The sequence below is a fragment of the Trichechus manatus genome, unplaced genomic scaffold (assembly GCF_000243295.1).
Source record: "Trichechus manatus latirostris isolate Lorelei unplaced genomic scaffold, TriManLat1.0 scaffold00077, whole genome shotgun sequence".
In the NCBI taxonomy this organism is placed as follows: domain Eukaryota; kingdom Metazoa; phylum Chordata; class Mammalia; order Sirenia; family Trichechidae; genus Trichechus; species Trichechus manatus.
In genome coordinates, this window is record NW_004444013.1 from 6620835 (window position 1) to 6636091 (window position 15257).

Below are 15257 nucleotides of genomic sequence, written 5' to 3' on the forward strand. Positions count from 1 at the left end.
CATGTTGAGTTTTCTTCTGCTTATCAGATAGAAAACTTTCCCTTATGTTGGCAAAGATTTTTTTTCTATCTCAAGACTTCTTTGTTGTGGTTATTTCTCTTTATTTCAGGGGTGTTTGCTCTCTAACTTCGAGGTCCTTGACATTCCTTTGCAGAGATGGGAAAGCAAATGTGATTCTCTTGGAGGCATCTCATCCTGGCATATGTTCATCTTCCTTCCTTTCTCTGAATGTCTGGGCTGACCCAGATGGTTATTTTGGTTAACTGTTACTATATGACAAACCACAAATTTAGTAGCTTTAAAGCACAACAATTATTTATTTGTTCGTAGTTTTGCAATTTGGCAAGGATCTGCAGAGGGATTCCTGACCGAAAGCAAGCTCACCAAAGGCAAGCTCAGCTGGGGATGAGGATCTGCACCCAAATGGCTCCCTCAAAGGGCTGGCAAGTTGGTACTGGTGCTCAGCTGGGAACTCAACTGGGTGCTCGTTCCGGAGGCCTCAGTTCTCCTCCATGTGGGCCTGCTTGGGCTTCCTCACAACATGGTGGCTAGGTTTCAAGAGGAGGAAGCAGAACCTGCCAGACCTTCTTAATAGCTAAGCTCTGGCACTCCAGAACATCACTTCCTGCACATTCTATTGGTCAAAGCGGTCATACCCCAAGCCAGAGGCATGTCTCTGGAAAATAGCGCCTATGGCAAGCACTGAGATTGCGGCCCTGGGGAGCAGGGCCCGGAGAGGTAACGAGCATCCAGGGGCAATCTCTAAATTGCTTCCCCCTAAATTCAAGTGCCTGCCCAGGGGCAATCTCTAAATTGTACCCCCATCCCCCCAATTTCAAGATGAATAGACATTGATGGAAGCAACATGTCAACAGATATACCTATTCCCATCTTGTCCCGCTGCCTCAGTAGGGCGCCTTTCACATTTGTGGTGCCTTGAAATGTCATTCCGCACCTCACCTGGCACCCCTTTGGACTTGCACCCGGGAACCCTGCTTCCCCCTTGCTACACCTCTGTGTCTACCGTTCTTGAGGAAGGACGTTGGGCCATACTGGGTTAATAGAAACTGCTCGGTGGCACACGCCCGCACCAGGTGCCACAGCCCCCTGACCCCCTTCAGGTAGCACCCAGGGCTTGTGTCATACCTTAGAGACGCCTCTGCCCCCAGCCCACATTTCACGGTAGGGGGCACGGGCTCCACCTTCCTGCGGGAGGACTGGCATGCATGTACAGAATTCTTTGGGGCCGTATTTGAAGACTAGCTACCACAACGGTTGATGTGGTACATTAATTAGTAATCAATTTTCACAAAAATTTACACATGTTGTGTTGTTAGCCTTGTGGTTATGGGTTACCATATTCTGTGAAATACTAAACTGGTAGTAATTTGTGAAAAGGACTTTGCAGTTTACGTTTGAGGTAATGTTTTCATTCTGTTCTGTTTTAGTTGGCAAGGATCTGATCATTCATTCATTAACTCATTGATCTGAACACCATTTATTGGCCAACTATTACATATAAAATGAGAGTCCTGGACTAGCTGTTAAGGGGAATGATAATAGTGAGGCAGTGGTAGTAGGATATGCATAAGGACATCATCCTGGCCCTCAACTGACTGAATTACAGACGTCTCTCCAAAGCAGTGTCTTGTTCCCACTAGGGAAATCTCTGCCCCTACAGGAATGATAGTGTGAAGAGGTGAGCCAAGAAACAGGTAATGCCTGTCATACAATGTCTTGGCTATGTTTCCCTAAGGAGACCTTCAGAATATGCTGTGGCTTGGAGCAGCAGAAGAAATTGCAGGCCGAATTAATCTGCAATGTAAGTCTTTAGATGGAAATCATACAGGACTAGAGAGGAGATAAGGAGCCCTGATGGTGCAGTGGTTAAGCACTCGGCTGCTAACTGAAAAGTTGACAGTTGGGACCCACCAGCCACTCCACAGGAGAAAAGACCTGGCAATATGCTCCCATAAAGATTATGGACTAGGAAACCCTATGGGGCAATTCTAATCTGTCACATGGGGTCACTATGAGTCGACAATGGCTTCGGCAGCACCCACCCACAACAACCAGAGAGGAGGTGACACGTCTCTGTAGGTGCACAGGCTGGCTCTGACCTGAGGAAGGGCAGTACAGTGGTCATAACACCTGGTATTGGTATAGCAGTTGACCGTTTGCAAAGTATGCTCGTTTGATTGATAAATTCGCAGAGATGGAGGCTACTGGAATGGCCGTATTAGAGTTTCCACTCCGTTCTGATGGTTGTGGGAGAGGCAGGGAAACAAAGCTAAGGCTAGCACAAGGGTGAAGAATCAGAAACGTTAATCAATAAGAATGCTTTCAGGAAAGCAAAGCCAAAGGAATTCTGTGACAGTCTAGCTGCCCACTGATAGCGCCACCAAAACAATGGAAAGAAGTGTTAATAAAAGTGTTAATAAAACTTGCTGCAAGTAACTATTTGGACCATCAGGATACTCCATAATGAAGCTAAAATGAAAGCTTTGCTACATAAATGTGTATTAGTATAAAGGCAGGAATACAATTAGTATAAAGGCAGGAATACAATTTCCAGTATCCTAAATATTATTAATATTTTCAGGTAACATTGCCACGAAAAGATAGCAAATTTTTTGAGAGCACGTTTGGGGAAAGATGTACTGACATGCAACTGGCCACCATTGTCACATGACTTTCACAAATTACTTTAATATGGGATGTAAATAATCTTTCAAAGTACAGAACCTGTGAAGATAAACTACTCGTATAGCCTAGTAGTATTCACATGGCTTAAAGATAGCCTTACCATGATCTTTTTGCCCTTGAAACCGCTCTAGATTCAGGGTATCAGAATTTATTTAAACTTAGATCTGTTATTGTTAGATGCCATTGTGTCGATTGGGACTCATAGTAACCTCATGTGACAGAAAATAGAACTGCCCCATAGGGTTTTCTAGGCTGTAATCTTTATGGGAGCAGATTGCCAGCTGTTTCTCCTATGGAGCCACTGGGTGGGTTCAAACTTCCAGTCTTTCTGTTAGCAGCCAAGTGTTTAACCGTTGTGTCACGAGGGCTCTGAGATCTAGAACTGACATATTTCAGGGTTAAGATTCTGTTGAATTCTAGGTTTGACCAAGAGAGTGAGAATTCAAAACTTGATGTTAGTAATTATCCAGCAGTGCGGATGGTAGAGCATGGTATAGGGAAGAAGGGGCTGGACATGCTTGTTACAACCAGACTGTAATCCTGACTCCTCCACTTCTCAAGGGCTTTCTTATACTGTCTCTATCAGTCTCCTTATCTGAATAGGGTGAATAGCGGGTACTCTGTTTACCTCACAGGATTGGTGCAAGAGCAAATGACATAATAATTGTAAACATTTTTGAAAAACATATATTAGTATAGGCATGTCTGGCAGCATCCTTATCAGAGGCTAAATCTTAGAGCCAGTAACTGATACCTTCATATGTAATTTATGGCCCATGCTCTTTTCCTGGTCTAGGGCTTGCTAGTTTATTTGCTGGTTTCTCCCTCCTTTCTGTTTCAAGGCACTGAAATGAAGATTAGAATCATACTTTGAGTCTGACCCAGTCCTATAATAGCAACAGTCTTTCCCTGGGACTTAGCAAAGCTAGAAATGAAGATCCTCAAATCAAATACAGAAAAATCATTTTCCCTTAAGGCATAACTAAAAACAAAAACCAGTTGTCATCAAGTCGATTGCAACTCATGGTGACCCCACGTGTGCAGAGTATAACTGCTTCCATAGGGTTTTCAAGGCCGTGACGCTTTGGAAGCAGACAGCCAGACCTTTCTTCCAGGGTGTCACTGGGTGGGTTGGAACCACCAATGCCTATGCTGGCCCTCCACAGTCCTTCTTCCTTCTTGTGAACACCTTTCCCTAAGATTACCTGTCAACCAGCCTTACAGCCATGTCCATCCAGCAGAGAGGATGGGCAAGCCTGCCTTTGTCAAGCCACCTTAAAGGACCTTTTTTACTCTTCCCATAATATGAGATGTAATAGGAATGGTGCTTGACAGCCTTCATTTTTATAACTAACAGCGACCACTGTAAATCAGTCTTCCGGAAACAAAGAATATCTACTACTGGGTGACTTTGCAACTTAATACTAATGATGAAGATAAGCCCTGCTCTAAATTAATTCATTTAATATATGTAAATAAACAGCTATAAGCAACATCATGATTAATGGAGAAAAGATTGAAGTTGTCAAGGATTTCATTTTACTTGGACCCACAATCAACACCCATGGAAGCAGCAGTCAAGAAATCAAATGACACATTGCATTGGGCAGATCTGCTGCAAAAGACCTCTTTAAAGTGTTGAAAACCAAAGATGTCACCTTGAAGACTAAGGTGCGCCTGACCCAAGCCATGGTATTTTTAACCACATCATATGCATGTGAAAGCTGGACAATGAATAAGGAAGACCGAAGAAGAACTGACACCTTTGAACGGTGGTGTTGGCAAAGAATATTGAATGGACTGCCAAAAGAATGAACAAATCTGTCTTGGAAGAAATACAGCCAGACTGCTCCTTAGAAGCAAGAATGGCAAGACTTCATCTCACATACTTTGGATATATTATCAGGAGGGATCAGTCCCTGGAGAAGGACATCATGCTTGGTAGAGGGTCAGTGAAAAAGAGAAGGACCCTCAGTGAGATGGATTGACCCAGTGGCTGCAACAATGGGCTCAAGCATAACAAAGATCATGAGGATGGCGCAGGACTGGGCAGTGTTTCATTCTGTTGTACATAAGATCACTATGAGTCGGAACTGACTCAACAGCACCTAACAACAGTAACAACAAATAAACAGTTGAAATGAAGTAGGTGCTGTTATTGCCATTATAGTTTACAAATTCTCTTAATTTCTGTTTTTTGGGGAAAGTCCTAGTTTCACTGTCGTATTTGAAAGACAGTTTTGTTGGGTGTATGATTCCTGGTTGGCAACTCTTTTCTTTCAAGGTTTTGTATATGTCATCCCATTGCCTTCTTGCCTGCATGGTTTCTACCAAGAAATCAGCGTTTGGTCTTATTGATGCCCTTTTGTAAGTGATACTTCATTTTTCATGAGCTGGTCTCAGAATTCGTTCTTTGTCTCTGGTTTTAGAAAGTTTGGTTATGAGATATCTTGGTGGCTTTCTTTCAGAGTCTATCCCGTATGGGATTCTTTGAGCTTCTTGGATGGAAACCTTCTCGTCTTTCACGATATTAGGGAAATTTCTGCCAATAAATCTTCAAAAATGCTCTCTGTGCTTTTCCACCCTCCTCTTCTGGAATTCCTGTTACACGTAAATTATTCCTCTTGATAGTGTCCCACATAACTCTTAGGCTTTCTTCATTCTTTCTTCTGATTGTTCCTCAAACAAATTAATATCAAGTGATTTGTCATCTATTTTGCTGATTCTTTCTTCCATTGATTCAGTTCTACTTCTGTGTCCTTCCATTGAGTTATCTATTTCTGATCTTGTTAATCTTCTGGATATCTAGTTATTGTTTTTATATAGTTTCTGATTCTCTATTTATTTGGTCATTTTGTTCTTGTATTGTTTTCCTGAATTATTCTAGGGTTTTGTCTGTGCTTTCCTTGATCTCTTTGAGAATCCTATATGTCAGTCTTTTGAATTCCTTATCAGGTAGTTCTATTACCATTTCTTCCTCAAGAAGGTTTTCTGCCCCTTTATTTTGCTCACTTGTTTGAATCATCTTATCCTGTTTCTTCATATGATTTGTTATTGTCCGCTGTTTTTGAGGCATTAAGGTGTTTGTTTATATATTTCCTTATTGATTGTATGTATGTTTGTTTTGTGCTGGTTTTTTTAAAATTTGTTTTGAAGTATCTGGAACTTTGTTTCTCCCTTTTCTCTTTAAAATGTATTTCTTCCTTTGTATTATTTTAATTGTTGTTTTGTGGTTCTGGTCTCTGTGTGACCTTGGTGATGTGTATTGGCTGTGCGTGATTTCCTGTCACTAGTGGGTATGGTGGGTCTTGCCCACGTGTGAGTCATCTGTGGTTAGGCTTGTATGTCTTCCCTTACCAGATTGAGTGGAAGTGGGAGAGCAGGTTCTTTCCCTAATATTGAGTGACAAGTGATGAGTGGTCAGGGTCACTCCACAGCCCTGTGGGACCATGGGATCCTTCCAGGTTGGTACTAGCAGTTAGTACATTCTCTGGAGATCAGGGCAGGACATCTCAGTATCCACTGTGAGGGAGTGCTACCCAAATGGACAGGGCACGCCCACAGTGCGTGCACAAATTGGCGTCTCAGTAGGTGATAGGGTATCAAGGGGTTTCAGTGCAAGTGCAGAGAGCCTGCAGGAACTGCCTGGGTGTGGGATGTGTGATGTTGCAGCTGGAAAGACATTGGATGAGGGCAGTAGGCTCTCCTGCTCATCAGTTGGCAGAGGTGTAGCTGGCACCTATGTGGATGTGACTGGTGTTGCTGATGAGGTGATGTGTTTGTCCAGCCATTCACCGGGGCATGGATGCAGGGAGCATTCTCATTGGGTGCTGTGTGTGTACACCACTAGTTGCCAGGTGGCCGGGGCAAGAGTACATGGGTCACTGGTCACTGGGTGGGTGGCACAGGAACTCACTCCACTAGTCACCAGGTGGGTAAGGCAGCAGGGGTGGGGGAGGTCTTGTGCCTCTGGTCACCAGTCTGGCAGTGGGAGCACACACCAGCGATAGCCAGGTAGGCAGGGTGGCTCGGGAATGTATGGAGTGGGCACAAGCCTCCAGTTGCAGGTCTGATGGCATGGGAGCATGCACCATGGATCACTGGGATGGTGGGGGGCCACCGCTGGTCACCAGGAGGGTGAGGGGGGAATGTGTTCCCCTAGTCTCTGGTGTGAGCCCAGGGCACTCCCCAAAGTATGCAGCTGGTGATCAGGACCCACCCCTGACCAAATGCAAGAAGGGGGTGCTGTCCAGAGTCTGGATGGGGGGGGTCTCTAGCCGCCAGTCCAAGGATCCTCTGCTCTGCCTGCACCACCCACCCACAAGATCAGGGGCCGCTGCTGGTGAGTAGTTCTGTCCCTGTTTTCTGGCTCCCTTCCTGCTCTGTGGTCGCCTGGATCCCTAGGGCTCTCGCCTACCTTCCTTCACTTTCCCTCCTTAGATCTATTCATGTTCTGCTCACCTTGCTTTGCTCCAGGTTTGTCTACACAGTATCTCTGTCTCTTATTGGGAGTTACATGAAGTTGCCTTCCTGTGTTTCTCACTTAGGAGTGCTGCTCCACCATTATAGTTTAAAATGGATTGGTCTACACAAGAGAAACCCCTGGAGCCCAGAAAGAGTTTTAATTTTACAGATGAGGAAACTGAGACACAGATGTTAAGTAAACTGTCCACCATCACGTAGCTGATAAGGGGAAGTGGAGGATTTGAACCTAGCAGTTCTATTATCAGTGGCTAAGCTTTTAACCACTAGACCAATGGCCTCTCAGTTGCCCCCTAAACCGAAATGTTTGGCACCAGTTTAAAGGCCCTCCTAACCAGGACCCTAGTATAAAAAGCACAATACATGTTTATTGAGTCACTGATAACATGCCATGCATCGTACTGCATTATTTCATCTAATGTTCACAATAACACTCTGCAAGAGTTAAATTTTATTATTAGCCCCGTTTTACAGATGAGGAAAATGAGTCTTAGGAAAGTTAAGGAAATATTCAAGATCAGCCAGCTCTCTTGAGAGAGACCAGATTCAAACATAGGTCCTTCTAACGTCAAGTCTACACTCCTAACCACCAGGCCAAGGACCAAGAATTTTAAAAATCCTATAAGCCTGTATAAAAAATCTGATACTGGGATAACTTAGACAAAGACAACTAAAGGAAATTTCTCACCCAAAGCATCTTCTTGTCAATGTAACACTTTACTTTTCTCGATTTAACAGCGCCCTTTTTTTTTTAAACACATTTTGTTCTTCATTGACCCATCCTTTAGCTCATGCAGACCTTTTAATATAAATAGTTTTCATTTTCATTACCTCCCCCGCCCCCAGGTACTGGAGATTTAAGCAGGGAATTAAGATAGGATGCATACTTGTCCTCCGGAGCATGCCTTGATCCCAATGCAGGTTTGTAGACCCAAAATTACAAACACTTGTTAATATTAAATGATATGATAGCAGAGTGAACACAGCATAGGTAGAAACCAGGAAGGCTTGGCTAGGGGTGGTGGAGAGGTCTCCTAGGTCTCATCATATGCGCTTCTATAAAAAAGTAAGATGAGTTACCCATGGCCAGTTGCCTGACATGAGCAGAGAGTTGAATTTGTTTTGATTTTTCATTGCCTTTCTTTGTGGGATTGTCAGATTCTGAATATTAATATTTTAATGTAGATTTGGTGGTTAAGTCAGACGTATTTTATGATTTTTTTTTCACTTTTTTCCCTTTGTAGTTTATAGTACACTGTGAAGTTTGAAAGTAAAATTCTTTTTCTTGACTTCTACACTTGGAAAATATTTATTCCTCCTTGTGTCTCAATAGTATGCATCATAAACTAACCCAGTTCGGTTTATTTACTTCCCTCTTGTTGCAGCTCCATGATCAATTGTAGCAACACGGGCATATAATGTTAGAGGTTTTTGCTTTACAACAGTAAGAACATGATCTATTGCAGCCTCCTTTCAGAGTGATAAGTAATGAAACTTCCATTTTAAAAATCACCCATTCAGAAGGGGTGGGGAACGCTGAGCAGAGGGGCTGAGACTACCTGAGGTTGACCAGCCATGCATCACTAACAGAGGAAATCATGATCCATAGTTTAAAATGGATTGGCCCTCACAAGAGAAACCCTTGGAGCCCCGAAAGAGTTTTAATCTCCTGGGCTGGCCAGAATGTCAGGAATTAACAGAGGTGAGAAGCAGGACATCCTTGGCAATCAGGGAATTTCCTACCTCCTAGGAGTAAGCAAGGTCCCTGGAGGGGCACAGATGATTTACGTTCGGCAGCTAGACTAAAGGTTGGTGGTTCAGACCCACCCACAGGTGCCACAGAGAAAAGGTCTGGCATTCTGTTTCCGTAAAGATTGCAGCCAAGAAAACCCTATGGAGCAGTTCTACTCTGTAACACATGGGGTTGCCATGAGTCGGAACTGACTTGACGGCAACAGGTTTTTGTTTTTGTTTTTCCCTAGTAGTGAGTAAGCTGTTGATTCCACTCCCCATGCTAGCTGGGACTCTTGCCTGGCTCCTGCCATGGATATGGAACAATAGGCACCTGGGTCAAAATGCAGGGTGCTCTGGGCTGCTCAGCAACTGGCTTCTTCCCTGAGTCTCTCTCTATCGGTTACCTCGTTAGGGGCCCCAGGCCTTACTGGCGTGCTTGAAAAACCTCAGCCATGTCTTCCTTCTCTCATCGTTCATCTATTGCTCTAGGCCTGTGCTGGGCACATGGTGTGTAAACAAATTCCAGGGTCTGAATTATATCTGTAAGAAACTAGGTGGGCATATCACAGGGAAAGAAGGCATACCACAGACTAGGATAGTGTCACATCCTTTACAAATAGGTAATAAAGGGTGGATGCTGTCTCCAACCACGTTTGTCACTTATACCGCTGCTAAGGCTATGGCGTGAATAAAGACATGCAAGATATAGTCCTCGTATAGTCAGATGGAAGATCAAATTGAGGCGGCAGGTCTCCCACACAGAGAAAATGAACAAAACACAAAACATGCTTCTGCACTAGTAAGAAATCATTTTTATAGTCAGAGGCAAAATTGTTGTTGTTATTGTTAGCTGCTGTGGAGGCAGCCCCCAGCTCCTGGTGGCCGCATGCACAACAGGATGGAACCCTTGCAAAAGTGTGGTCCTTTTTAAACTGTAAATTACGATTTAACATGTCGCAGTGGCATAATTAGGAGGCATGTAATTTTTAGTTTTAAGGAATTGAAGCCCTGGTTATTAGGAGGCTTGACAGACTCTTGTAACATTTTGCGTGATTCAAGGGTGGACTGTATAGTCTATCAAGTAGACCCATGAAACCCCCATCCCCCAGCCTTGTGATAATTATCCAGGTTATCCAATGTCCTGGCTCTGATCCTGTCCTGAGGGTGGGCTACAGTACAGCGTGTGTAAAACTGAGGCCTTCTAGTAGAGATGGTGCAAACCAGTCGCTGCTCCTTGGGATTGGTGCAGATTTTTATTCTCATGTGATTATTTTAATTATTATTATAGTGATCCTCACTGAGAGAATCCAGTAGAAGGCATGGCCATGGGCATTGCAGCCATACCAGAACACACTTATTTTGCTGGTCTCCACAGTCATGAAAATAAGCGTGTCATCTTTAATCGTAATACTCAACACATATATCCCACTTACTAAGTGCCAGGTGGTGTTACTGACTACAGTCCTGTGAGGTGGGTGCTGTTGTCATCTCATTTTACAAGTGAGGAAACTGAGGCACCAGGGAGTGAAGAGATTTGCTCAAGGTCTCATGGCTCAGAAGTGACAAAGCCATGATTCTAACCAAGCCTGGTTCTAGAGCTCCAGCTCTTAACCTCTCCCTGAAAAACAGATAGAAACTTGGATTTTCAGAGCTTGAAGAACCTTAGAATTTGAAAAGAACTGAGCCTCCGAGAAATGCAGGAATAAGCCAGGCAAGGCTGTGTCTTTCCCAAGGCTAGTTGGAGTCAGAACTCATGTATCATGACTCCCCGTCAGTGGTCTTTTTAAAACTAAAACAAAACCAACAAACAAAAAAAACCTCATTGCTATTGAATCAGTTCTGACTGATGGCAACCCCATGTGTTACAGAGTAGAACCGCTCTATGGGGTCTTCTTGCCTATAATCTTTACAGAAGGAGTCCTGGTGGCACATGAGTTAAGCGCTCAGCTGCTAACCAAAAGGTTGGTGGTTCGAACCCACCCAGCCACTCTGCTGGAGGAAGATCTGGTGATCTGCTCCCGTGAGGATTACTGCCAAGAAAACCCCATGGGGCAGTTCTACTCTGTTACATGAGTTGCCATTAGTAGGAATTGATGGAGCAGTTGTACTCTATTACATGGGGTTGCTGTGAGTTGGAATGACTTGATGGCACCCAACAACAACAACGATCTTTACAAAAGTAGCTGGACAGGGCTTTCTTCCAAAGTACCACTGGGTGGGTTTGAACCAACCTTTAGGTTAGTGATCAAGCGTTTTTGCGCCACCCAGGTACCTTCTTTTTAAAACTACCTAATTTAAAATCAAAGGCTCAAAGAAATTTTTGTTAAGACTTTCCTCTTCCTTTAATCCACCTGAAGAATCACTCAACATATGATCTGTTGGGGAGTGCTTAAAGTTCATTATATTTAGGAGAGGGAACAATGAAAATAATGGACTTCCTCTGTATAAAGTGCCCCACAGAAGACCAGGATTTCTGAGGAGTATTTTACCAAAATATGTTTTGCTCTCAGTCTGGCAATTTGGGATACAAATTGAATCACATCTCACACTTTAAATTTTAAAATCTTGTCATTTTATATTGATTTAAAAGAACTTCTGATAGTTGTTAATCTACTTATTTTTAGTTAGAATTTGAGATTTGGAGAAGACGACTCCATATTTAAATTTAGCTTGCCTTTAAAAAATTTTTTTGGTGAAAATATACACAACAAAACATAAGACCCACCCAACAGTTTTTACATGTAGAGTTCACTGACATTGGCTACGTTCTTCACACCATGTCACTGTCCTCACTGTCTCTGCCCGTGTCCTTCCACCACCGTTAACCTAGACTCTGTGCCCCTTAAACTTCTCACCTCTGCTTTAGACTGACTGTTGTCATTTCAAGTGCATATAGGTAACTCTTCAATAGGGCGCCGTGCTCAAGACAGACATTGTTTATTTATTGAGCTAAATTGTTCTTTAGTTTTGCCTTTTTTTTTTTTTTACTTTTAACTCGTTAACCCAGAAACTTGGCTAAGGTCCTTGGTCAGATATTAAAGCAATGTTTTCATTTCTGAAATAATTAATCTAACACTGGAAAATCTGTTGAGTCCACATTCTTGCGATCTGCTTCTTGTTGTGGTTCCCACTTTATAATACTTGCTCTCCTTCCTTCTGGCTTCAAGGCTGAAGGTGATGGTAAGAAGCCATTACTGTTTACTGTGTTAAACCTCCTGCACGTACCAGGCGTGATGCTGGATTCTAGCCTTGACTTTGTAATCTTTAGATTAAAATTCTAATAAAGGGAAGTTAAGTTTCTCAAGAGAAAAAAAAAAACAAAAAAACAAACAAAAACAGCATAGTGCATCTTCCTGATTGTTGAAAGTCAGATCACAGACTAGGATCTAATCACCCAGCACGTGGATTACCCAAGGAGCCACGGTGGTGCAGTGATTAAGTGATTGGCTGCTAACTGAAAGGTTGGTGGTTCGAACCCACCCTGTGGCTCTGCAGAAGAAAGACTTGGCAATCTGCTTCTTTAGAGTTTATAGCCAAGAAAACTGTGTGGGGCAGTTCTACTCTGTCACATGGGGTTGCCATGAGTCAAAATTGACTCAGTGGCACACAGCAACAATGTGGGTTATCCAGACCTTTTGTCTGTCTTTCTTATTCCTACTTTGATGCTGCTGTGTGCCTATTCCTCTCAAGTTTGACATTGATTTCCCCCTTCCAGATGGGAGGGGGAATGGAACAACTTGGAAACCAGTAAAGATGGACTCATTCGTGTCTCGGTGAGAGGCTGAGGACATGAAGCAAAGTGGGTGGTGATGGACTGAGCGCCACAGGGCGAAGGGAGCAAGAGGGCAGCAGGGGGCTGAAGATGGATGCAGGGGTGCGAGGCTGTCTTCCCTGTGTGATCCAGAGGCATGGCTATGGTATTTCCAGGTCCCTCCTCATTATAGATAATCAAGATACAGGCACACATGCCGATCTGTTCCAGGCTTTCATCTGAGGCCTAATCCCTGATAATCAGACACGACAATCAAGTGTGAGGCATGATGAGTGTCAGAAAGGCTGCCTGAGAAAAGGGCTCCACAGGCTCCCAGGGCATTTGGGTTGGTCAGCTAGGTTGCTCGTGCCTTTGTGCATCTCAGGTTACCCCACAGGGGACCTGGCAGGAGCCAGGGTGATTTCTTTCCTGTAATATTGATTTTATTAGAGCAACAAGACAAGAAAAGCATCCATTTTGATTGCTCCAAAAGAAACAACATTTTAATGTGTTTTCTTGAAAATTTAATGTGTGCCTTTGAGCTATCTTGGTATTATAGCAACAGCTTCAAAATGAATGCCCCTTAGCTTGAGGGCCTCAGCTGCGTTCTGTGACATCTGTAAGCAATTGGAAAATCCAACTCTAAAGTTACACCTTCTGAGGCACCTTTTCTGGGGGTGGAGGCAGAAAAAAAGTATTCTCCATACCTAATCTTGAAAAAAATTCTAAACACCGCAGAGTGCTACCAGTTGGGAAGTAGGGCTAGGTAAAGTGGTCCTCTTATTTCCAAAGTTAATTTTATATGGCGGTTAAAGAAAAAACTATTATGCCATATAATAAGTACCCACTGTTTTCCCTGGAGAGGTTTTTGGAGAGTGCAGTGAAATCAAGCCATGGTTGATGTGCAGCTTGAAACAGGTTAGGAAGGGACATCATTGCATTAAGCCAGTCTCCATGTCATCTGTATTTGGTGGTGTACAGACTCTCCCAAGCCCTGTTCCTCTCTTCCTTTCTCCAGCCGCACTGCAGGTAACAGAGGTGGTTGTTGTCAGTTGCTGTCAAGTCGATTACGACTCATGGGACCCCATGTGTGCAGAGTAGAACTGCTCCACAGGGTTTTCAAGTCTGTGACCTTTCAGAAGCAGATCACCAGGGCTCTCTTTCGAGGCATCTCTGGGTAGGTTCGAACCTCCAACCTTTCAGCTAGTAGTGGAGTGCTTAACCATAAAAATGATAAACCAAAAACCAAACCCATTGCTGTCGAGTCGATTCCTACTCATAGGGACCCTATAGGACAGGGTAGAACTGCCCCATAGGGTTTCCAAGGAGTGACTGGTGAATTTGAACTGCTGACCGTTTGATTAGCAGCCGTAGCTCTTACCCACTGCACCACCAGGGCTTTGGGAGGGAATCAGAAACTTCCCTCCCACTCCACCTGAGGGTGCTGGCTCTACCCTAGAGCCCTCCCACTTGCAATCTAGGCCCTGCTTGTCCTTGCTTTCTGGGTCAATGTAGCAACTTTCGCCATGCGCCAAGGAGGGACCCCACCAAGCCGCAGGTATGGAAGTAAAGCTCCCTTTAATCTCCTCATCTCCAGGGCCACTGTGATGCAAACAGTTAACACATTCATCAGCTAACCGAAATGTTGGAGGTTCAATTTCACCCTGAGGCACCTCAGAAGAAAGGCCTGGCAATCTATTTCCAAAAAAGCATCCATTAAAAATCCAGTTCCACTCTGACACACATGGGGTTGCCATGAGTCAGAATTGACTGGACAGCAACTTTTATTGTTGTGGGTAGGATAGTAAGGAGGCCGGAATTCTGCAGAGGGGGCCCACCTGGCTAAGCTGAAAGGGAGCTCTGTGCACTCTGTGGGATTACGATGCTCAGTGGAATCCACGACGTTTGTGGTTGGGGGTGTGGGTGAGGGGGTGGAACCCTGCACTGCACTCTAGGGGACACAGTGATGATGAACAGGATGTAACTGGAGCCCATTTAATGAGGCTTTTGCTTTGCTTTTATCCTTTCGCTGCCTGTGGTAGCCACCAGGGGAACCAGCCATTCCACTTTTGTGGGGGGTGTACACTTGTCAGTGGAGGGGAAGGGGCTTGTAAATGGCCAGCTTATGCACTTAATTATCCATAAGACCTATCAAGCTGCATTCGGTCTCCGACTGGGTGGGGATGGAGGTTAAAGACCTTTTTGTTCTAATACCTGGACTCTGACTCCCCCTTCCATTTTCAACAACATAATTATTCTTATTTATTGAGCACCTACTATGTGCCAGGCCTTTTATATACATTACTTTCTCATTGAGCCCCCATAACCAACCAGAGAGGCTGCTCTTTGAGATGTGACAGGCCTAGTTCAACGCTGAGTTGCGGACTTGTGGCCTTTCTAGTCGGCGGCGCAGTGTTCGGGCTGCAGCTACCGCGAGGGCGCCGGGCGGTGTGGTTCCCTCCGCGCCCACCCGCGGAGAAGGCATCCGTGGGGACCCAGGGACCAAACCACTGAGGGAGCGACAGCCGTCGATGTGTCCCCGGGGGACTGCGCCCCCGCGGGGCAGCCCGGGCGCCGGGCGGGG

General features: G+C 44.4%; 1 protein-coding gene across 2 annotated transcripts in view; it reads left to right on the top strand.

Moving 5' to 3' along the window:
- The window catches only part of AUTS2 (activator of transcription and developmental regulator AUTS2), a 1348477-nt gene that overhangs the window by 1201435 nt on the left and 131785 nt on the right, over positions 1-15257 (top strand). The gene's annotated exons all lie outside the window — the stretch shown is intronic.